A 23579-nucleotide genomic window follows, 5' to 3' on the forward strand; every position below is an offset into this window, starting at 1 on the left:
AAGCATACGTTACAGTAATCATTGTGTTATCTATTATGTGTTACACTTTGAATAATAACTAGAGTATTTAGTACTCGTGTATTAAATGATTAACAAAACTCATAAAATTCTTATTATTTATAATAGGAACTAAAACAAAATGCCTAGAAGGAGTAATCGGCTAAACCCTAACCGACCATCAACACCACAACAACAACAACCATAACCACCACCGGAACTAAACCCCTCAATAAGTACAGTACAACTTGAAGAAATCATAGCTCAAAGAATTGCTGTGGCTCTATCTAGTGTCACAAGAGATGGAGTTAGAAATGAAGGCCATGTAGGGACCACTAGAACATGTACCTATAAAGATTTTATGAATTGCAGACCAAAAAGCTTTCATGGAAATGAAGGGGTAGTTAATTTGACGAGGTGGATAGAAAAGACAGAATCCGTCTTTCAAATGAGTTTTTGTCTAGACGATTGTAAAGTACGATTTGCAGCATGTACTTTCGCTAATGCAACACTTACATGGTGGAATAGCCATGTGAATACAATGGGGATTGATACTGCAAATTCCATGAAATAGGAAGAGCTAAAAATGATGCTAGTAGAGGATTATTGTCCTAGGGAGGAAATACATAAGCTGGAACAAGAATTGTGGACCCTAACCATGAAGGGTTCATAGATAAAAGCTTATACCACTCGATTTAATGATCTTGCAGTAATGTGTCCAACACTTGTAACCCTTGAATATAAGAAGATTGAGCGATATATCTAGGGTTTAGCATCGCAAATCAAAGGCATGGTGATCGCATCAAAGCTTACGACTTATGACAGCATCAAGAGGATATCTCATCAGCTAACCCTCACATAGATCCAAGGAACAGAAGTAATCTCAAAGGATGAGTCTCCCAAATCTAGAACAAACAAGCGCAAGTTTAATAGGAAGAATCCCAAACAATCATCTGAGAAAAGACAAGAAGTGGCAACCAATTATGCATCCACAACAGCAGTACCTACGCAACCAAAATCTTCATGGTGCAATCAGTGCAACCGTCATCATCTAGGTGACTGTTTTGTCTGCATGAAGTGCAAGAAAAAGGGGCATACTGCTAGTTACTGCAGGAGCACAACACCTGCAACAGTTAATCAACAAACAAATAATGGGAAGGGCTGTGGTGAAGGAAGAAAATGCTACCAGTGTGGGGAGGTTGGACATATCAAGAAAGAATGTCCAAAGTTAAGGAGTCAAGGAGGCATAGGACGTGGCAGGGCGTTTGTGATCGGAAGCGGAGAGGCTATCCAGGACCCTTTGGTCGTATCTGGTACATTTCTCATAGATAATTTATATGCTACCATACTCTTCGACTCTGGAGCAGACCGAAGTTTTATAACTCCGACATTTAGAAAATTGTTAAGTCATAAGTCTAGAAGATTAAAAGAAATCTATGAAGTAGAAATCGCTAACGGACAATCTGAGAAAACACATGAAATCCTAGAAAATTGTCTGTTAACTCTTAATAAGTACCTTTTTCACGTCAACCTCATGCCAATTCCTATCGGTAGTTTTGATGTCATAATTGGCATGGATTGTTGGTTATCTTCACACTGCGCCGAAATTTTATGTCATGAGAAAGCCATACGACTACCCTTACCAAACGACGAAGCCCTGATTATCTATGGTGATAAATCTGGTAAGAACCTCAAAGTCATCTCTCGTACTAAGACCCAAAATATCTACATAAGAAATGTAGCGCATTCTTAGCCCACATTGTAGATAGGAAGAGAAAGACAAAAGAAATCAAGGACATACCTCAAGTATGTGATTTCCCTGACGTGTTTCCTGAAGATCTACCTGGAATACCTCCCGTCCGACAAGTTGAGTTTTGAATCGACTTAATTCCAGGAGCATTACATGTAGCGAAATCTCCTTATCGGTTGGCTCCATCTGAAATGCAAGAATTGTCTAGCCAACTACAAGAACTTCTTGACAAAGGCTTTATCCGACCAAGTTTTTCACCTCGGGGAGCACTAATCTTGTTTGTCAAGAAGAAGGACGGATCCTTTCGAATGTGTATTGATTATCGGGAGCTGAACAAGCTAACAATCAAGAATCGTTATCCTCTTCCAAGAATTGATGATATATTCGATCAACTGCAAGGATCTAGCTACTACTCAAAGATAGATCTTAGATCAGGATACCATCAACTCAGGGTACAAGAAGACGACATTCCAAAAACATCATTTAGAACTCGTTATGGTCATTATGAGTTCTTAGTTTTGTTTTTTGGATTGACCAATGCCCCAGCAGTGTTTATGGATCTCATGAATCGCGTTTGCAAACCATACTTGGATAAATTTGTGATCGTATTTATCGATGATATATTGATATATTCACGAACTAAGGAAGAACATGGTCAACACCTGCAAATAATCTTGGAGCTACTAAGAAAAGAAAAGTTGTATGCTAAATTCTCCAAATGCGAGTTTTGGATTAGAGAAGTACAATTCTTAGGTCATGTAGTTAGAAATGAAGGAATTCATGTTGACCCATCCAAAGTCAAAGAAATTAGGAATTGGAACGCACCAAAGACACCAACAGAAGTGCGTCAATTCCTAGGACTTGCTGGCTATTACCACAGATTCGTAGAGAATTTCTCTAAAATAGCCAAACCACTTACAACACTAACCCAGAAGGATACGAAGTTCAACTGGGAAGATAATCAAGAAGCTGCTTTTCACACTACTAGAAAAAAGGGCTTTAATGACATGGAAACAATGACACTCGCCGATAGAGGGCGCGCATTTGTGGGTGCCTTAAAAAATAGTGTCAGTTTTGCAAAATTTGAAGGATAGAAGACACACATTTGTGCGTGCCCTAAAATTAGTGTTAGAAAAGAAAAAAAAGAAAATGCGGAGGGCGCCTTTTATAAAACGTGCGTCATGTAAGTATGTTGCTTTATAAATTTTTAATGAAACACGCCTTTTAGGCGGGAAATGATCGATTGACAAAAATCCCCAAAATTTTGGAGGACTCGCTCATTCATTCCTCTCCACTTGCTGATGACCTTCATTTTCTCCCCCTCCTTCTCTCTGGAAAACCTAGCAGCCGCCACCACCAGAAACATGGTTTTATGTTGGCTTCGTTCTGTGTTGTAAGAACGAGAGTCTGATCCTCCATTAATAGCTAAAGGGGGGAAATCCCCCAAAATTTTGAAGTACCCCGCTCACTCCTCTTCACCTCTACCCTACTCCATCTACAACAACTCCCCACATTTACAAACCCTATAATTCAAAACGATTTTCCATTCCTCACGAGTGCTTTCCAGTCAACGACATGATCAGCCTCATCGGCAACCTCGGTCTCACCTCACCTCGTCAGCGAGCTGAGGCTCACCTCTACACACATGCGACTACAACTCTTCAAATCACCTAAGCCCTACCCTTTCTCTCTATTCACCCACCTCTTCACCCACGTCCAACGCCTCCAACAAGAAGTCCTAGGGCCTCCGCCTTCACCCACGTTCTCACAGTCGATCGTGAATCAGTTTTCAGGTTATTCCAAGATTCAACCAACACGGAGGTGAAGGTAGGTTCCGATTTCGTATCAAAAGACTTCACCTTCAGGCGGAACAAAAAACTAGGGATCAATTCGATTAATCAGTAGCAAAATTAAGACATAATCTCAAAACTTGGCATGGAAAGAGTCTTGAAATCCACTTCAGGTAAGTTATTAACATGGATTGTCTATCTCCTGCTTCTTCTCTCAAATTAATAGCAGCCGACAAAAGAGCTTTGAGAATGATATCTGGTGCTTTCTTGATTCTCACCCAAATTGTGTTTTCTTGCAGGTTCGTTCATTAAGTTTCTACCCTCATCGACGCACAATAGAGGCTGGTTTCGTGGGTTCTTTCACCTTTACACCAACGACGGTGGAGCTAGAGAGAGAGTTTATGGTGTGCAGTTAATGCTATTCAAATATGTTATTTACCAGCCTCATCCAGGTTTCAGAACCAACTTATTCTCGAATAATCTCTGCTCAGATCCAATACCTTCCTTATTCCTCATTCAGTATCCTCATTCCTCACTTGATCAGCGAATCCAATTCCCCTCCACCTTACTTCAACTCGATCGGACTCGACTCACTTACTTATACCCACTGGAACCGATCAAGTAAGTTTATCTTACACAAATAAGACATAACTAAAAATAATGATGTTGAAGTTGAAGCACAAAGAGGCAGATGGAAGGGAGAGGTACACTAACTTATTTCTCTTATTTGTTTCTTTCACAGTCTCATCATTTTGCTCTGTTTTGGGTACTTATTACATATAACATCTATGTTCTATTATGGTCATTCATTGTTTTCTTTCGTGTTTTTACAGGAGCATGATAGTTACTGCAGGTGAATGCAGAAGTATGTAGGTGTTGATATCACATCAATGGTGACTCTACCAGTACTCATTTTTGAACCCATGACAATGCTACAGAAAATGGCAGAGGTATTTCCCAACACCAAAATGTTTCTATAATCTATATCTTCTTCTTCTTTTATAATTGTTCATAGTAAATTAGTAATGAGTAAGAGACTTTTATTGTTTTTGTAGTTGATGGAATACGCCCATCTTTTAGAGCAAGCAGATAATTGTGAGGATCCATACATGCGATCAGTATATACAGGTAAGAATCATTACTCTTAATTCCTTATACACATAGACACACACTACGCTGATACACTCCTCTTTCTATATAGACACACACTACGCTGATACACTCCTCTTTCTATCCTCTTGGAAGGTAAATAACTAACTCTATCACGTTTTTTTTAAATATAAAAAATATGGATGATATATGTTGTTATAATTGCAGAACTCGTTTGAAGCTTAAGAAAGATGGATTAATTCTAGAATCAGTACCCCCTCCAACAAAAGTCATCAATTTAATATTTGGAAGAACATAGTTGGTTCGGGTGCATGATTTTTAAATACACAAAAGTAAACTTCAATTTTTTTACATTGTATATAAATTTACTTGCTTTGTTTTTTAATTCGTGTGCAGTGCTAGATGATATGAAGTGTATGGATATGTATACAGTTCGAAAGAACCAAAAATATTAATGACAGGAAAATAGAATGAATCCATGAGCTATCAGCCTTGTGATTATGAAGAGGAACCTGTCCCAAATACTGAACTCACACAGGTGTTGTCCCACTAACCATGTCCACCACTATCATAAAAAACCTACCATAATGTCAAAGTACTAAAATACCCCTTCACTAAAATACCCTGCCAAAAATATCACAGTGATATTTTGCTTTTCTGTTGAATATTTTATTACTATATCAATTACAATATAGTCTTGCGCTTTATACTTAACAAAAATGTAAACATGGTTGAATAAAATACAAGTGTTAAAGTTCCCAAATGAGTCTGCTATATTTCATGTATATTTTAAGAATGACAATCTTGCCCTTAGCTGTATGTTTGGACAACATGTGATCTTTACTGAACATGCAGCTGTATCATCTACTGCTCATCTGTGTCCATACGTTGCATATGTTCAACCGGTTCACCCATCATGATATATATATATATATATATATATATATATATATATATATATATATATATATATATATATATATATATCAACCATACTTCCCATAATTTTCTGCAGATATTATTGAAGACCTATACAGTCCTAGGACCGCAGCAATGGACTTTGTGAGCGAACTGGTAAGAAAACATGGAAAAGAGAAGCTTCAAAAGTTCATATTATTTATTGTGGAGATTTTTAAAAGGTATACATACCAATCTTCTAGCTATTTCATAAACAACATGTTAATTTGTCTTAACAATTATGGTCCTACTTTGATTGATTAGATATGAAGTATCATTGGTTGTTAGTTGTTATTATGGTCAACTCATTGAGTTATTTATTTACTATCCATTGAGCAGTTTGTGCACAAGAATTGGCTTAAGCTCCTTGAACCGAGTTTCAGCAAGATCAAAACCATCCTTCCGGTGTTCCTGCAATAAAAAAAACAAGTCAAAGAAGATTTACTGAAAAGAAAAAAGTATTATTGGTGTAATTAATGGCTATTCACTACAGGTAAATCGATAAAATGGTGAAAGTAAACCTTTCCGGTGTGAGCAGTATGTTCATATGCTGCCATTTGCCAGTAACTGTTTGTCCGCTTATAGAAGTCCTTTAGAGCTTCCCCGGGCTTTTTAACACAAAAAATAATAAATTATAATTCAGTAATCTTAGAATCAATGTTTATATTTAAAAAAAAATCTGCAATTAAAAGTTACCATTGGAGTTCCTTGTGAGTCAGATATCCCCAGACTAGCTCTTCTTTGATCAATTCTTGCATTGCCTAATGAAAATATGACCCTTAAGTCTGAGATTAACCGACTCATTGGTGCACTTACATTTTGATCAAACATACATACTTTATTCCTTATACACAATAATATACACATTAATGTAGTTTACTTTCTATGACTACCTACTGTAATGATGCACTTACATTTTGTTAGCCATAATCACAACCAACTTGTAACTAAACCCATAATAGCAAGCAACCTGTAAGTACATTCTTTTACACACAATAGGAATTTAATTTTGTTTTTACTATGGTGTAAAAGATATAAGTACGTTGCCCTTATTGGTAGAGAGAGAGGGGGGGGAGAGAGAGAGAGAGAGAGAGAGAGAGAGAGAGAGTAAATGAGCATGTTGATATATTAATTACTTAAGTAGATTGATTTAATTGGGGTTTGTTGTTAATATTAATATTATAGAGCGGGAGCGGATGACAAGCCTTTGTGGATGGTGAAAACGGTTCTTCATGAGCTTTGTAAAGCTTCGTGGGACAGTAATAAATGGTCATCTTTCCATGGTCCCAATTGACATGGAACCCCAACCCATAATCCTTGCCTACATCGATCTTAATCTTCAGGTATGCACCTATTCTATTATCTCTTTAATATTATGCATTATCAACGTCTTATTTATTATGTATTAATTGTAATTGTTTTATGAACATTGTTAGACATTGGCTGCTGCCAGAATGTTGACCCCTGCTGGCCCTGTTGATCTTGAATAAGCAAAGGGGCAATGAATTGTATTTTTTGTATCTAATTTGTTTGTAAATCTTTGTTACAACTTCTATTGATTTGTTTTATCTTTCCATGGAACGATTATTTGTATGAAATTAAATTTATGCAATGGATTCTATTTTTTGTATATGATATTTTATTTTCTATTATGAAACATTAAATACAAATTTAATTTGAAAATAATTAAATCTATAAATAATATTTTTTTAAACATTTAAAATTACGATACGCAAAAATGTGTGTCGTCTTCATTTATGACATGGCCTTTCTTGACAGGGGCTTCCTTGATACGCATTGCGTGTCATAAACACGCGCGTCGTAAGGTTACGACACGCAAATGCGTGTCGTCTTCCTTTATGACAGGGCCTTCCTTGATACGCATTGCGTGTCATAACCGCGCGTCGTAAATGCGCGTCGTCTATAGACGACGCGCAAAAGCGCGTCGTCTCTCTTTATGACAGGGCCTTCCTTGACACGCATTTGCGCGTCGTCTGAGCGTTTTACGACGCGCAATGAGCATCGTAAAAGGCCTTTTTTCTAGTAGTGTCAGAAACTGAAGAAAACTTTGTGTAGTGCACCAATCCTATCCCTTCCAAATGGGACAGAAGATTTTGTCGTGTACTGCGACACATCAAATCAAGGATTGGGATGTGTGTTGATGCAAATAGGAAAATTTATCGCCTATGCATCATGACAACTTAAGGTGCATGAGAATAATTACACGACCCATGATCTTGAATTGGGAGTTGTAGTTTTTGCACTAAAAATTTGGAGACATTACTTATACAGTACTAAGTGTACTCTTTTTACTGACCACAAAAGTCTCCAACACATATTCGACCAAAAAGATCTTAATATGAGACAAAGAAGATGGATTGAATTGTTGAATGATTACGAATGTGAGATTCGTTATCATCCCGGAAAAGCAAACGTGGTAGCAGATGCCTTGAGCCGGAAAGAATATATTAAACCCCAACGGGTACGAGCATTAACTATAACTATCTATTCTAACTTTACCACAAAAATTAGAGAAGCTCAACTTGAGGCTCTAAAAGAAGAAAACATAAAGAACGAAGCTTTGCGAGGAATGGAAAAGCAACTTATACAAAAAGAAGACGGAACGCGACGCTTTATGTCACACCCGGAAACCGGCGGCGGAAACGTTCCGGGGCGGAGGACGTCATGTGTAGTATCACAACCATTGTACATAGTAAGCATAGTAAGCACAACCATTACATTACAATAAGAATATTTACATTTGTTTAAAAGCATTGAAAACATAGTTTATATACATCATTATAATCAAAAGTAAGGACGACACTTCTATATGCTCCGTCTTCTCCAAAAGTTTGTAGAAATACCTGTCTATGGTTGACCTGAGAATACAACCAGTTTTAGAAATATCAGCATAAAGCTGGTGAGTTCATAAGCGGTTGATTCTGGTGAAAGAAAATGTTCCTTTGATTTTATGAAAAGTTGTTTCCCAAGAAAATCCCATGTTTTCTTATACAAGAAGTTTGATTATCCATTTGTTAAACAGCCTGTTTATGAAAGTTAAGTTATCCCAGGAAAAACCCATATTTTCCTTAAAAGTTAATAGTTGGTTAACGATCCTGATATGAAGTGTACAAGTATCTACCATACTTGTATCGTTAGGTGTAGTTTTCTTGAAAAACTATGTTACACTCAATGAGATGCATTAGCTTTAGTACATACATAAAACTAATAAGTAAGTAGTAAACTAATTCCTAAGGGTATTGCTGATACCCTTTAGTAATCTAAACAATTATTACTTTGAGGTTAGTTCACTAGGTTCATTATTACCAAAAGTAAGTCTCCATTATTTAAGTTGCGAGTTCTATAACCATACAATAAACTAGATATGGTGCATAACAGGGGCCAGTATCTTTTATGACTTTGTCACCCGTAGACCTGTCGGTCCCACTGTAGCTAGCACCGAGGTGCGGGGTATTCATTCCCGTATAGATCTATACACAATAGCCACATTCTCCCTCCAAGACATTCTGGTTATAGGGTTAGTCCTACACTCGCGTATTCTGGTGGAGTGTTACCAAGGACATGTCTCCAATCTTTAAGAATAATGAATTTACAAGTAATAATATAGAAAATCCTGTTTAATGGTTGACATGAATCCTTTGTAAATACAAAATATAACATTTTATGATGAGATTCACGAGTTTCCTTGCTTTAGTTTGAAAACTATCTCTATAAGTTGATTTCTTAATTTGTTGGTAAAGTGGTTTTCTGTGTTAAAAGCATATTGAACATGTAAGTATTTCATATGAAATAATAGGTTTTGAGTACAAGTTCCCTTGTACTTTTGCTTCTATCCCCCCTGAAATCGTGAAAAACTCGGAAAAAGGTGTAGGGGTATGAACTCACCTGACGAGGGTGATTCGAATGAACGGACAGTATAGGATGCTAAGTGTCAAGTGAGGACTTGACGACGTACGCGAATCGTATTTAACATGTAATGATACATTTAAGTGTCTAATTAGTCATTTAATAACTAATTATACAAGTAAAGGCATACTAATGCACGAAACACTTTACCACAAGTGCTAGGAGTACCAAGGGTTTCATATAAAGAGAGTATGGCCTCACTTTGGAGTTTACTCTTCAAATGGTAGCCTTTAGGGGTGTTTACGGTTTTTGAACCATTCCCCCATGAGTTTACGGCCTTAAACTCATGGGTATGGTGTGTTTGTGTGCTTCAAGGTCTTATGCTTCACAAAGAAGGGTCCTAGGGTTGAATCAAAGGCTTAGGAAGTGGTTAGGGCTCGGAATGGCACACTTTTTGGAGTCTATGGTCCTTGGACCATGTTTGGGAGTTTACTATCGTAAAACCATGAGTTTACTGCCGTAAACTCATGGTTACTCCCTTCCTTTCGTGTTTTGTGGATCTTAGCTCATTCATGCAAGTTCCTAGTTCATTAGCCAAGCATTGGAAGGAGTTTGGGGCATCAAAACCCCTATTTCGGGTGTTTATGGTTTTGCGAGAACCCAAAACCGTAAACTCATGGTCATGGAGTTTTTTGGTGTTTTTCAAGTGCTAAAGTCATCAAGGAAGGGATTTGTGCTAGGTGTCAAGGATTAGAAGGAACTAGGGCGCACTTTTGCACCCATATTAGGGTTTACGGCCCAAGAGCACCTTGGACCGTAAACACCTTGTTCTTGGTGTTTCTTGGGTGATTCCTTGATATATATATATGGAAGTATAACAAGCCTTAACATACTCCAGGATAGAATTACTTACTTTTGGGACGAAAGCTTGAAGATTCTTGGGAGAGAAATCGGAATTTGAAGAGAGAGAGAGAGAGAGAGAGAGAGTAGAGAAAGAAAGTTTCTAGAGTGTGAAAAGAGTGCAAAGGAAGGCCACTCAATCCTTATATAGGTTGAGTTTACTGTCTAAGAGAGTTTACTGCCCAAGAGAGTTTACTGTCCAAGAGTTTACCGCCCAAGAGTTTATTGCCGTAAACTCCATGTTAATGGCCATAAACTCCATCTTATGCAGTTTATGGCATGATTTTGTTGTTAGGGATTTAGTGGTTGCTTTCTAACACTTGTTCCTTAAGTGTACTGGCATCGGAATACTCAAACAGACCTTAATTTAGCTAAATGGTAACATAAATGAATTTGTCTTTCAATGAAGTGTTAGACTGTAGAAATTATACATACGAAAAATCTGGGTTATCACATCATCCCCCGGTTAGAGGGAATTTCGTCCCTAAATTAGAGTTTAGGATACAAATCATGGATTACGAAAGAGATGCGGATACTTCTGTTTTATCTGGTCTTCGTGCTCCCAAGTGAATTCAGGTCCCCGTTTGGCATTCCAGCGAACCTTCACTATAGGGATGCGACTTTGTTTCGTTCGTTTGATCTCTCTGTCAATGATTTCGACTGGTTCTTCCACGAAGTTGAGGTTCTCGTTGATTTCTATCTCGTCGTGGGGAATCACAAGTGTCTCATAGGACATACATTTCTTTAGGTTCGATACGTGGAAAACAGGGTGGATGTAGCTGAGATCTCACAGTAATAGGAGTTTGTATGCTACGGGACCGATCCTAGAAATGATCTCGAATGGTCCGATGTACCTTGGGTTTAGCTTTCCACGCTTTCAAAAGCGTATCATGCCTTTGCAGAGTGAGACTTTCAGAAGGACGCGGTCACCAACCTGGAACTCCAAGGGTTTTCGTCTCTTATCGGCGTAGCTCTTTTTCCTATCTCGTGAAGCTTTCAGTCGTTCCCGGATCTGTACAATCTTCTCCGTTGTCTCTCGAATGATTTCAGGACCAGTGAGAGTACTGTCGGGGATTTGACCCTTGGCTAGCTGCGTGTCGCGCACCTCAGCCCAACACAGAGGGGATCTGCACTTGTGGCCATAAAGGGCTTCAAACGGCGTGGCCTTGATGCTGGTATGGTAACTGTTTATGTAGGAAAACTCAATCAAAGGAAGATGAGTGTCCCATGACGCTCCGAAGTCAATGACGCAGGCTCTCAACATATCTTCCAAGGTCTGAATTGTTCTCTCACTCTGTCCATCAGTTTGCGGATGATAAGTCGTGCTCGTATTTAATTTAGTTCCAAGAGCCTTTTGCAAGGACTGCCAAAACCTTGATGTAAACCTGTTGTCTCAATCGGAGATGATGGATGCAGGTATACCATGAAGACGAACTATTTATTGAAGGTAGATCCATGTGAGTCTCTCCATTTTAAAGCTTTCTTTGATTGGCAGGATGTGGGCGGACTTCGTCAACCGATCGACAATTACCCAGATGGCATCGTGCCCACTCGGAGATCTGGGTAACTTGGTGATAAGATCCATGGTTATCCTTTCCACTTCCACTTAGGTATTTTCGGCTGCTGAAGTAGACCTGAGGACTTCTAATATTCGACCTTCACCTTGGCACAAGTCATACACTTGCCCATGGAGGTAGCTATTTCTGCTTTCATGTTTGGCCACCAATAGAGTTGTTTGAGATCCAAATACATTTTATCTGAACCTAGGTGAACGGAGTATTTAGTCTTGTGAGCCTCATTCATGATAACCTATCTGTAACCACCGAACTTTGGGGTCCAGATTCAGTACATGAAATAGTAGAATCCATCTCCCTTGATCTCTAGATTCTTTTCCATTCCCCTCAGGTCTTCACCTGGCATGTTCTCTGGTTTTAAGGCTTCCATCTAAGCTTCTCTGATCTGCGCGGACAGGTGGGAACGGATGGTCATTGTTAGTGCCTTCACCTTGCGCTCTGAATACTCCTTTCAACTGAGGGCGTCTGCTACCACGTTGGCCTTGCCGGGATGGTAGCGAATTTTGCACTCGTAGTCATTGAGTAGCTCGACCCATCATCGTTGTCTCATGTTTAAATCCTTCTGATTAAAGATGTGCTGTAAACTCTTATGGTCAGTGAAGATAGAACACTTGGTTCCATAGAGGTAATGTCTCCATATTTTTAACGCAAAGACCACTGCTCCCAACTCCAAGTCATGAGTTGTGTAATTGGCCTCATGTGTTTTCAACTACCTCGAGGCATAGGCGATAACCTTTCCTCGTTGCATGAGCACACAGCCTAGGCCCTGATTGGATGTGTCACAATAGACCACGAAATCTTCCGTCCCTTCGGGCAGAGACAGGATAGGTGCACTGCACAAGGCTCACTTCAATGTTTGGAATGCAGTGTCTTGCTTTTCACTTCAATAAAAAGATACGCCTTTCTGAGTTAGAGTGGTTAGGGGTTTCGCAATTCTGGAGAAATTTTGGATGAATCTACGATAATAGCCAGGAAGACTCAAGAATTGACGGATCTTTGTGGGTGTCTTCGGTGCTGACAAATTCTCTATCGCTTTGATCTTGGACGGATCCACATGTATGCCTTCCTCGCTCACCACGTGACCCAAGAAAGTTACCTTCCCAATCCAGAATTCACACTTGGAGATTTCCGCGTATAGCTTTTCTGTTCTTAGAGTTTCCAACACTAATCTCAAGTGTTGTTTGTGATCTTCCTCGCTTCTTGAATAGACAAGTATATCGTCTATGAACACGATAACAAACTTGTCTAGGAAAGGACGACACACCCGGTTCATCAGGTCCATGAACACTGCCGGTGCGTTGGTTAGACCGAAGGGCATTACCACGAATTCGTAGTGGCCATATCGAGTCCGAAATATTGTTTTAGGAACATCACCCTCATGGACTCGTAGTTGATGATACCCTAATCTTAAATCATTTTTGAGAAGTAGCTGGCTCCCTGAAGTTGATTGAAGAGGTCGTCGATTCGAGGAAGAGGGTAACGGTTTTTGATGGTGAGCTTATTCAGCTATCTATAATCAATGCACATCCGAAAGGATCCATCTTTCTTTTTCACAAATAAAACTGGGGCTCCCCAGGGTGAGGAACTTGGTCTGATGGATCCTTTGCTGAGCAGCTCATTGAGCTGGCTGGACAACTCTTGCATTTCTGATGGTGCTAGGCAATATGGGGACTTAGCTACGGGGGTAGCCCTGGGGATTAAGTCGATGCAAAACTCGACCTGACGCTCTGGAGGAATTTCTGGAAGCTCTTCTCAAAAGACATCGGGAAATTGCAGACTTCGGGAATGCTCTCGAGGTCTTTAACTTCTTGTTTCTCATTTATAACATGAGCTAGGAATGCACTGCACTCATTTCGGAGAAGTTTTTGGGTTTTGATACACGAAATGATACGAAGGTTGGTGTTAAGCTTATCACCATAAATCATGAGGGTTTCACCAGAGAGGAGATTGAGTCGGATAGCTTTTTCGAAACACAGGATATCAGCATGATTGGGGATCAACCAATCCATGCGAATGATGACATCGATGCTCTTTATGGAAACTGGCATAAGATCGATGGGAAAGGAATGATCGTTTAGGGTAAGAGTGCAGCCTACATATATATCGTTAGTGCTCTCCTTCTCACCATTAGCCATCTTGATGGTAAATGTTTCGGTTAATGGTTGGGGTTTATGTTTAAGAAGGTGCTTGAATGCATGACTAAAAAGACTTCTTTCAGCACCAGAATCGAAAAGAATGCATGCATAAGAGTTGTCAAGGAGGAACATACCCGAAACAACTGTGTGATCAGCGACTGCCTCCTCGCGTCCCATCGTCAGTATTCTCCCTGTGCCACCAGCTATTATTGTCTCGGGCAGTTTCTTTTGTAGTGTCCGACTTCTCCACAATTATAACAGGCTTGGCCGACGCCTGCTCCAGATGTTTGATTGGTTGGTTGAGCTGGTGCCTTGCAAAATCGAATTTTATGCCCCTTTCTACCACAGTTAGAGCACGACATTTCACGACATGGGCTAGGATTATGGTGGTAGTTACACTTGTCGCACCGAGGAAGGGTACCAGCATATTTACTAGTAGGTGCTTGAATGGCAGGAGTAGCGACAGGGGTAGTAGCAGCGTGGACTGCCACCGTTTGTTGATTCTTTAAGGGCTCCTACGAAGACTTACCCTTCTTCTGCTTCCAAAATTTTCTTTTCTCACCACTCCCTTTAGCTGGTTCAGGAGTGGTGGTCACTTCATCGAGATCGACTCCATGATTTATCAGAGTCTGAGCCAGGCACTTAGCGCTGTCGAAGGTGTTTGGCCGAGCAGCCAAGACAATTCCTTTGGTTGGCTGGGTCAGCCTCCAAATGTATCTTTCAATCTTTTTGCTTTCCGGGGTGACCATCCCCGGGCAGAGGAGCACTAGGTCTTCAAACATAGATGTGTAGGCGGCGACGTCAGAACCCTTCATCTTTAGGTTCCAGAGTTCGTGCTCCGGTTTCTGCATTTCACCCCGAGGGCAGTACTCAGCAAGCATGAGTTCTTTCAAGCTCTCCCAACCCATAGCATTTGCCACTAGTAGGGTTAAGGATTTGACCCGACCATTCCACCAGGTCAGTGCCCTGTTGGCGAAGGTGCAAGCGGCGAATTTTACTTTGTTGATCTCAAAACAGGAACAAATTTCAAAAATGGACTCGATCTTTTTGAACCATCGTGTCAGGGAAATAACGCCTCCAGTGCCATCGAAGGATGTGGGTTTTGCGTTCATGAAATCCTTATAGGAGCACTCCTTTTGGTGTCCCTATCCACCTTCATGATTTTGGGGATGCATATCACCACCTTGTCCACCCGATCCGCCATGATTCATCTGTGACATTGCGGCAGCCACAACAGCAGTAACAGCTGCTTGGAACATGGCAGGATCAAACGGAGGAGGTGGTGGAGGAGGGTTGTTGTTCTTTGAGCTGGGTCTTTTCTTTGGATGCATCTCGTTCTAAAATGATTAGGAAGGAGAGGATGGTAAGCCCACGGGATTGAATTAGGAGATACGATACAAGATGTATCTCTACATGATAGATAAAGTGTTCTACTAAGCGATAGAACAAGAAAGAGTTACTAAAGCAAGTAAACTATCGCTAAGGAAATAATGAGTAGCAACACTTGGAATGAATTACTACAATGTATTCGGCTCTGTCTAAAATACCCCTATAGTATTTTATCTTGAAGGTTTTGTTCTATCGATAACTTTTGGTAGGACGACTTTGGTAAGTTTTAGGCCTCACTCCCAAGAACATGTTGGTCATGTCTCGAATGAATATAGTTGATCAGGCTATATTGACCCTAGACATGATTACATAACTGCCCAGGGTTAACCATAGTGTTCAACATCCAAATACTTTTGTTTGGTTCTTTTCATGATATTAATTCTGGTATGTAGGTATACTTGTATACTTAGAGTAAAAATACTTATATTTTTTTAGTATACTTTTAGTTCAGAGCACTTCGGCCCCTTAGTGTTTATAGTTGTATACCATGTAAGGTTCGGTATACTTAGTTCACTATAAATAATCGTTCTGATACCAATCTGTCACACCCCGAAATCGGCGGTGGAAACATTCCGGGGCGGAGGATGTCATGTGTAGTATCACAACCATTGTACATAGTAAGCATAGTAAACACAACCATTACATTACAATAAGAATATTTACATTTGTTTAAAAGCATAGTTTATATACATCAGTATAATCAAAAGTAAAAACGAGACTTCTATCTGCTCCGTCTTCTCCAAAAGTTGGTAGAAATACCTGTCTATGGTTGACCTGAGAATACAAGTAGTTTTAGAAATATCAGCATAAAGTTGGTGAGTTCATAAGCGGTTGATTCTGGTGAAAGAAAATGTTCCTTTGGTTTTATGAAAAGTTTTTTCCCAAGAAAATCCCATGTTTTCTTATACAAGAAGTTTGATTATCCATTTGTTAAACAGCCTGTTTATGAAAGTTAAGTTATCCCAGGAAAAACCCATATTTTCCTTAAAAGTTAATAGTTGGTTAACGATGCTGATATGAAGTGTTCAAGTATCTACCATACTTGTATCGTTAGGTGTAGTTTTCTTGAAAAACCTATGTTACACTCAATGAGATGCATTAGCTTTAATACATACATAAAACTAATAAGTAAGTAGTAAACTAATTCCTAAGGGTATTGTTGATACCCTCTAGTAATCAAAAAAATTATTACTTTGAGGTTAGTTCACTAGGTTCATTATTACCAAAAGTAAATCTCCATTATTTAAGTTGCGAGTTCTATAACCATACAATAAACTGGATATGACGCATAACGGGGGCCAGTATCTTTTATGACTTTGTCACCCGTAGACCTGTCGGTCCCACTGTACCTAGCAGTGAGGTGCGGGGTAGTCAGTCCCGTATAGATCTATACACAATAGCCACGTTCTCCTTCCAAGAGATTCTAGTTACATGGTTAGTCCTACACTCGCGTATTCTGGTGGAGTGTTACCAAGGACATGTCACCAATCTTTAAGAATAATGAATTTACAAGTAATAATATAGAAAATCCTGTTTTATGGTTAACATGAATCCTTTGTAAATATAAAATATAACATTTTATGATGAGATTTACGAGTTTCCTTCCTTTAGTTTGAAAACTATCTCTACAAGTTGATTTCTTAATCGGTTGGTAAAACGGTTTTCTATGTTAAAAGCATATTGAACATGTAAGTATTTCATACGAAATAATAGGTTTTGAGTACAAGTTCCCTTGTACTTTTGCTTGTATCCCCCCTGAAATCGTGAAAAACTCAGAAAAAGGTGTAGGGGTATGAACTCACCTGACGAGGGTCATTCGTATGAACGGACCGTATAGGATGCTAAGTGTCAAGTGAGAACTTGACCACGCACGCGAATCGTATTTAACATGTAATGACACATTTAAGTATCTAACTAGTCATTTAATAACTAATTATACAAGTAAAGGCATACTAATGCACGAAACACTTTACCACAAGTGCTAGGAGTACCAAGGGTTTCATATAAAGAGAGTATGGCCTCACTTTGGAGTTTACTCTTCAAATGGTAGCCCTTAGGGGTGTTTACGGTTTTTGAACCATAACCCCATGAGTTTACGGTCGTAAACTCATGGGTATGGTGTGTTCGTGTGCTTCAAGGTCTTATGCTTTACAAAGAAGGGTCCTAGGGTTGAATCAAAGGCTTAGGAAGTGGTTAGGGCTCGGAATGGCACACTTTTTGGAGTTTACGGTCCTTGGACCATGTTTCGGAGTTTACTGCCGTAAAACCTTGAGTTTACGGCCGTAAACTCATGGTTACTCCCTTCCTTTCGTGTTTTGTGGATCTTAGCTCATTCATGCAAGTTCCTAGTTCATTAGCCAAGCATTGGAAGGAGTTTGGGGCATCAAAACCCCTATTTGGGGTGTTTACGGTTTTGCATGTAACGACCAAAAATTTCAACATGATTTAAACTTTTTAAAACAATTCATTTTAATAACATTATTACAAAAAGGTTTTCAACACATTATTTATCAGAGTATTCCCAGGTCCATTTCATAAAACACCAACGCGAGGAACGGTACGATCATGCCTTTGCCTTGCCACAGTTTCCTGAAGAACCTAAAAATCATTAAACCACAGCTGTAAGCCCGAGAGCTTAATGAGATACCCCCAAAATACCAACCACATATACGCCCTTCCAGGCCATGACCTTCCGGTCCAAAACATATTGCCCTCCGGACCATAACATATTGCCTTCCGGCCCATAACATATTGCCTTCCGGCCCATAACATAAAGAGCATACATAGCATAACAGACTATAGAACAACCATGCATATCGGGTCAAACCCCAGACCAAGCAACCGTGCACATAACATATAATCATATAACAGTTCACAGTCAGCAAATCGATCAACAGATCACATAGCATATCATTACCCTAACCAAGATACCAGCCTAGCCGATCACTAGCATAACTTCACCCTACGTCTCAGCCAAAATACTACTTACACACATACGCCTTTCTAGGCCATGACCTTCCGGTCCACATAATATATAATGCCTTCCGGCCCATATCATAATGCCTTCCGGCCCATATCAAGCAATACCATAACAGACAACTATCCGGATTCCCATCCGATAAAGGGTCGGCCTTGGTGCCGTAGACCCTGTCGATATAGTGAGGATAACTCACCTCGCGATTGCCGACACTCTGAACCGAAGAAGCAGACTCTCGAACCACCAACTCACCGCAAATCCCAAACTAACCAACATAACAAGCATAAGCAGTAGGTCAACATTCTTCCACTTATTGGGCCAAGACCAAAAGTCCCAATCTCACACAAAGTCCAACATTGGCCCAATTTACCAAATTGGGCCCACCTCACCAAATGGGCCTAGATCCAATATTCATAATATTAATTGGACCCAAAATACTCTATTCATAATTTCCAGACTTGTCCCAAACACAACCAACCCACAAATGGCCTAAGACAAAGGCCCAAAAAGGAAGTCCACAGGAGGAGTACGCGGGGCGTACTCTCCTTGGTACACGGGGCGTACTCTCCTTGGTACGCGGGGCGTACTGCATTGACTCGCAAAGGACAATCAGGGTACCGGACCGTTACACGGGGCGTACTACACAGTTACGCGGGGCGTAGCTGCCAAAACTATTAAGTCCTTCTTACATCTTAATGGCTTAAGCTCTTAAGCCCAAACTACAGATCCATGTGCCAAATATGATTAGAAATCATAAAGTCTCAGGCTTTATCACTGGGGACGTCCTTAAGCTCTTAATCCAAAGTCTTAATCCATTAAGACCCACACAACTCATACATGGAATAACTACAGCCCTTGGGACCTCATTTTTATCACTCAAGACCTCTCCAAAGGTCTGCAAGGACAGCTACACTTGACCAAATCGGACTATGCAACAAGATGAAGACTTTTGGGACAAGGATGATAACAAAGCTTCAAAATACATAGATCTATGCAATATGAGGGTCAAGCAAGAAGCTTTATACCTTAAACCAGCTCCAAAGGGTGGTATTTCTTTAGATCCACAAGTTCCACACGTTGTTCTTCTTCTTTGACAACTTCCTTTTCTCCTTCAAGCCCTTCTTTTGCCAATAAAAGCTTCTCAAGGTCAAACACACTCAAATATGGAGGGAATACGAGATTTGGGTTTCTCTGAGGTTGAAGATGAGTGTAAGGAGGCTGAGGGGTGAACCATCTTATTCCTTATATAGCGCCTGACCCTAAAAATAGGGTTTGGGATTCCTGTGAGTACGCGGGGCGTACCTCCCTGGTACGCGGGGCGTACTCACTCGACTACCCGCATTCATTACGCTGGGCGTACGTCCAGCTTATGCTGGGCGTACCCAGCCACCTTTCAAAACACTTACACATGCATGCATGCCATGCATGCATGGAACTATTTCCTTCTTATACCACAAAGAACTATAAACAATGATCAACTTCGAGGAACCGCAACTCCTCTAGTCTAAACCCATTCTCAAATAATTTTACATTCAAACGAGGGTGACGAGAAGCCCCAATACTTCTAACACATACACTCGCCCGAAACCTTCTCGGATGAAACTCCTTTCTCGAAAAGGACCAGAATTACCTTTCTCTTAAACTTCAGGGACTTATAATTGAACACTCGAAGAACAGGGTGTTACAATTCTCCCCCACTTAAATTAGGCTTCGCCCTCGAAGCCTGTGACAACTCTACCCCGAACTAACCTTGCAATACTCCGCCTGGCGCTAACCAGACCAGGCTTCCCAAGACTCAACCATCGAGATCCGAAATCCAACTTACCTTTCTTGCCGACCGAATAAACAAGCTTCAGCTCTAGAGAAACTCCCACGAATTCTCCATCGCAACCTCATAACCGCACCAAAATGACTCTAATGTCCTCGGGTTAGGAAAACCCCGATTCACCGATGACTCTTCCAAACACCCTTCCCGGATGCATTTTTACCACGTAAACAAATCTATCTGAAATTCTGAATTGCATCCAAGCATCCCTGCCGAGTCTCAACAACCATCCAACCCGGATGTGCTCCATACCACTATCGAAATCTCGCTGCTCAATGTCCATAATTGGGCCACTCCCATCGCAAACCTGCGCTGCTACTCCCACTTCCGCGGATTGACAATCCCTTAGCATGACCGCCATCCATGAGACATTCATGTCCTGAACCTGCTCGCAAGGACTCTCGAGTCCATGCACCACCTCTACGACTCACAATCAATACCCGGGGCCAGACCTCCTAATGCTAACACATCACAACACACCCAACCCATATCCTCGAACCGATCCGATAATACCTGCAGAGTCTTCAGCATGACTGGGCCACCTCACCAGGTCTTCAGTCAATCTGGACCACTCTCAAAACCTTCAGCCAATCTGGGCCGCTCTCAGTGCCTCCAGTCTGGCTGGACCGCTCAACTAGCATTCCTCGTCCGAGTCATCTTTCCGGGGAATCCTCCCATGCATACTGTTCTAGCCCCCTAGGGGTTCCGAAATCTATCTCCATCACACACAATCGATCTCGGCCTGATCCCAGGCCCTCCACAAGCAAATGCCCTAGGTCTGTATCCCGCCCCGCATGCTCGACACTTGCTCCTATCAGCCTATACTCTGGCTGACAGATCACTGCTGAATTCCAGACAGCTCAACAATTTCACATACTCAACGATCCTCTGGAGAATTTTCCAATTCTCCCCCACTTAGGGCACCAACAATCAACCACCGGTCGCCATCACCGACCTCCCAGAACAACTCTACACAAAACCAACACTCACACTCGGACTGCTTCCCGCAAGCATAAACAACCTTTAACAAAACACATTTCCACACTGATCATTCCATTCAAAAGGAACCCGATCTCCAATTATCCACTCCACAGACTGCAGATGCTACCCGACATTCGAACCAATGCCGCATCTCCACTAATAACCCTCACGAATGATAACCAACGATAGCACGAAACACCAACTATAACCATACCAACCTTCAAGGAACAACGGATACCGAGACGAAAACCCGAAACACAAATCCATAACCATGCCAAACCCTCAAGAAACAACGGATACCAAGAGGAAAACCCGAAACACAAATCCATAACCATGCCAAACCCTCAAGAAACAATGGATACCAAGACGAAAACCCGAAACACAAATCCATAATCATGCCAAACCCTCAAGAAACAACGGATACCAAGACGAAAACTCACCAACGAATCTAGCAGATAAATGATACTCCACAATAATCATAAATCCACAAGGCAACAAGAACAAACGTACCCACAGCTGCATCTGGCACTGCTCTGACCTCCTCTGCCGCAAGCTGATAAGCACGACCCTGAGCCTTTGGGGCTCCGGTCCACCCTGACCTCCACCTGTAATCCTCAAAGTGGCCGGTGCTAGAGCCTGCACCGGTCCTGCGGAAAGCTGTGGACAGTTGACCCTCAAATGTCCAACCTGACGACAATGATAACAAATCCCGAACCGGCGCTGACTGCCGACAATCCCTCACATAGTGCACCTCCCTTCCGCACTTGCGGCATGCACCACCAGACCGATAAACTCCGGCGTGACCCCTCTCATACTTCCCACAAACATGGCTGCACTGATCTCCTATCCTGGAATCAACGGTCTTAGACCGTTTCGTCGCCGGCTGCGACTGAACCGGAGCTTGCCTCAGCTCACGCAACTGCAACTCAATCTCTAACTCACGCCGCCTAGCGGCCTCCTACAACTCCAACAAGGTCTCGCACCTCTGCGCAACCACCAACTGTATGATATCTCTCTTTAGCATACTCGGATATCGGGACGTCTGAGCCTTCTCCTAAGCGAACTCAAGGCAAAACATTGCCCTCTCAGCAAACATCCTGGTGATTTTCTGTCACTGACTCCGAACCCTGCTTCAGCTCAAGGAACTCCTGAGCCAATCTCTCCCTCTCAACTTGCGGAACATAGCGAGTGCTGAACATCTCCCTGAACTGATCCCATGAAACCGCAGCCCTCTGCGCATCCGAATATGACCCCGTGGTCAATCTCCACCAATCCTTCGCCCCGAGCCTCAACAGGTTCAGGGCATACCTCACCCCCTGATCAGCAGGGCATGAACATGTGAAGAAGCAACCCTCCACGTTTGATAACCATCTCATAGCAACAATCGGATCCTGAACTCCATCAAAGGTGGGAGGCTTCGTATTATCGAAGTCCCGATACTGAAAATCCTTACCAGCTCCTCCCCCTGCCGCTGCTACAGCCACTGTAGCCGCCGCGGCAGCCGTCTCCGCGAGAGCTGCATAGCGCTCATCAAAATACTCCACCATGGCGGTCTTGATCGACCCAAACAGTTCCGACAACTCAGCCCGGAACAATGCAGCAACCTCATCATGCAGGATCTCGCAAATCCTCGCATCCAACTCGCACAAGCTCATCTGACCAATAACCTCGAGCGGGACACAAACCAACCCAGAACTCCCTCTCCTACTCCCGATCCTGACCTGGATCCACTCCCAGCATGCCTCGGGATCTCCATACTGAAGAACACCACAAAATCTCAGACACTTCCCACAATCCTGGGATCCAACTCTCTCAACCCAACCCTAGAGGTCATGGTTTCCCTGATACGCGTATGGGTCCTGTGCTTTCAGTAGTACGGGCCCATACTACCTGCCACACCTACCCATATTTGTATGAAGTACTACCACAACACCCTAGAGAAACATGCATAACAATGCTCAACCCTCACCACTAGAGGAACACTGTGAATCTCCCATAAGGAACCCTAGGCTACAGGCATCACATAACAGGCAACATCATCATGAAATCCTGAAGATTCCTAGCCTACCACTAGCATGCTGTTCTATCAAGCTCAATAAGACAAATATTATGTATAGTATCTTGGGGTTACTTACTGGCTCCGGCTGATCGTACCTCCGCGTCCTCCTTTTACTTAATTTGAAAACCATTTTAATTTTTCTTTTTAAAACCCTCCTCGATTTGAGACTGGAGTTACACGAATGTTCCTCCAATTCACTCAAACCAAGGCTCTGATACCAACTTGTAACAACCAAAAACATCAACATGATTTAAACTTTTTAAAACAA

At 41.4% G+C, this 23579-nt stretch overlaps 2 long non-coding RNA genes across 2 annotated transcripts; both read left to right on the forward strand.

Annotated features, from left to right (window-relative positions):
- Positions 1-3573: 3573 nt before the first annotated feature.
- LOC111885147 (uncharacterized) lies at positions 3574-4488 on the forward strand. The gene is made up of 3 exons (XR_002848017.3): positions 3574-3710; positions 3837-4241; positions 4371-4488. It is a non-coding gene; the product is annotated as an uncharacterized LOC111885147 (long non-coding RNA).
- Positions 4489-5079: 591 nt separating this feature from the next.
- On the forward strand, positions 5080-6068 carry LOC128132062 (uncharacterized). Its single transcript, XR_008229992.1, has 3 exons — positions 5080-5185; positions 5663-5786; positions 5944-6068. It is a non-coding gene; the product is annotated as an uncharacterized LOC128132062 (long non-coding RNA).
- The last annotated feature ends 17511 nt before the right edge of the window (positions 6069-23579 follow it).

The sequence above is a fragment of the Lactuca sativa genome, chromosome 2 (assembly GCF_002870075.4).
Source record: "Lactuca sativa cultivar Salinas chromosome 2, Lsat_Salinas_v11, whole genome shotgun sequence".
In the NCBI taxonomy this organism is placed as follows: Eukaryota; Viridiplantae; Streptophyta; class Magnoliopsida; order Asterales; family Asteraceae; genus Lactuca; species Lactuca sativa.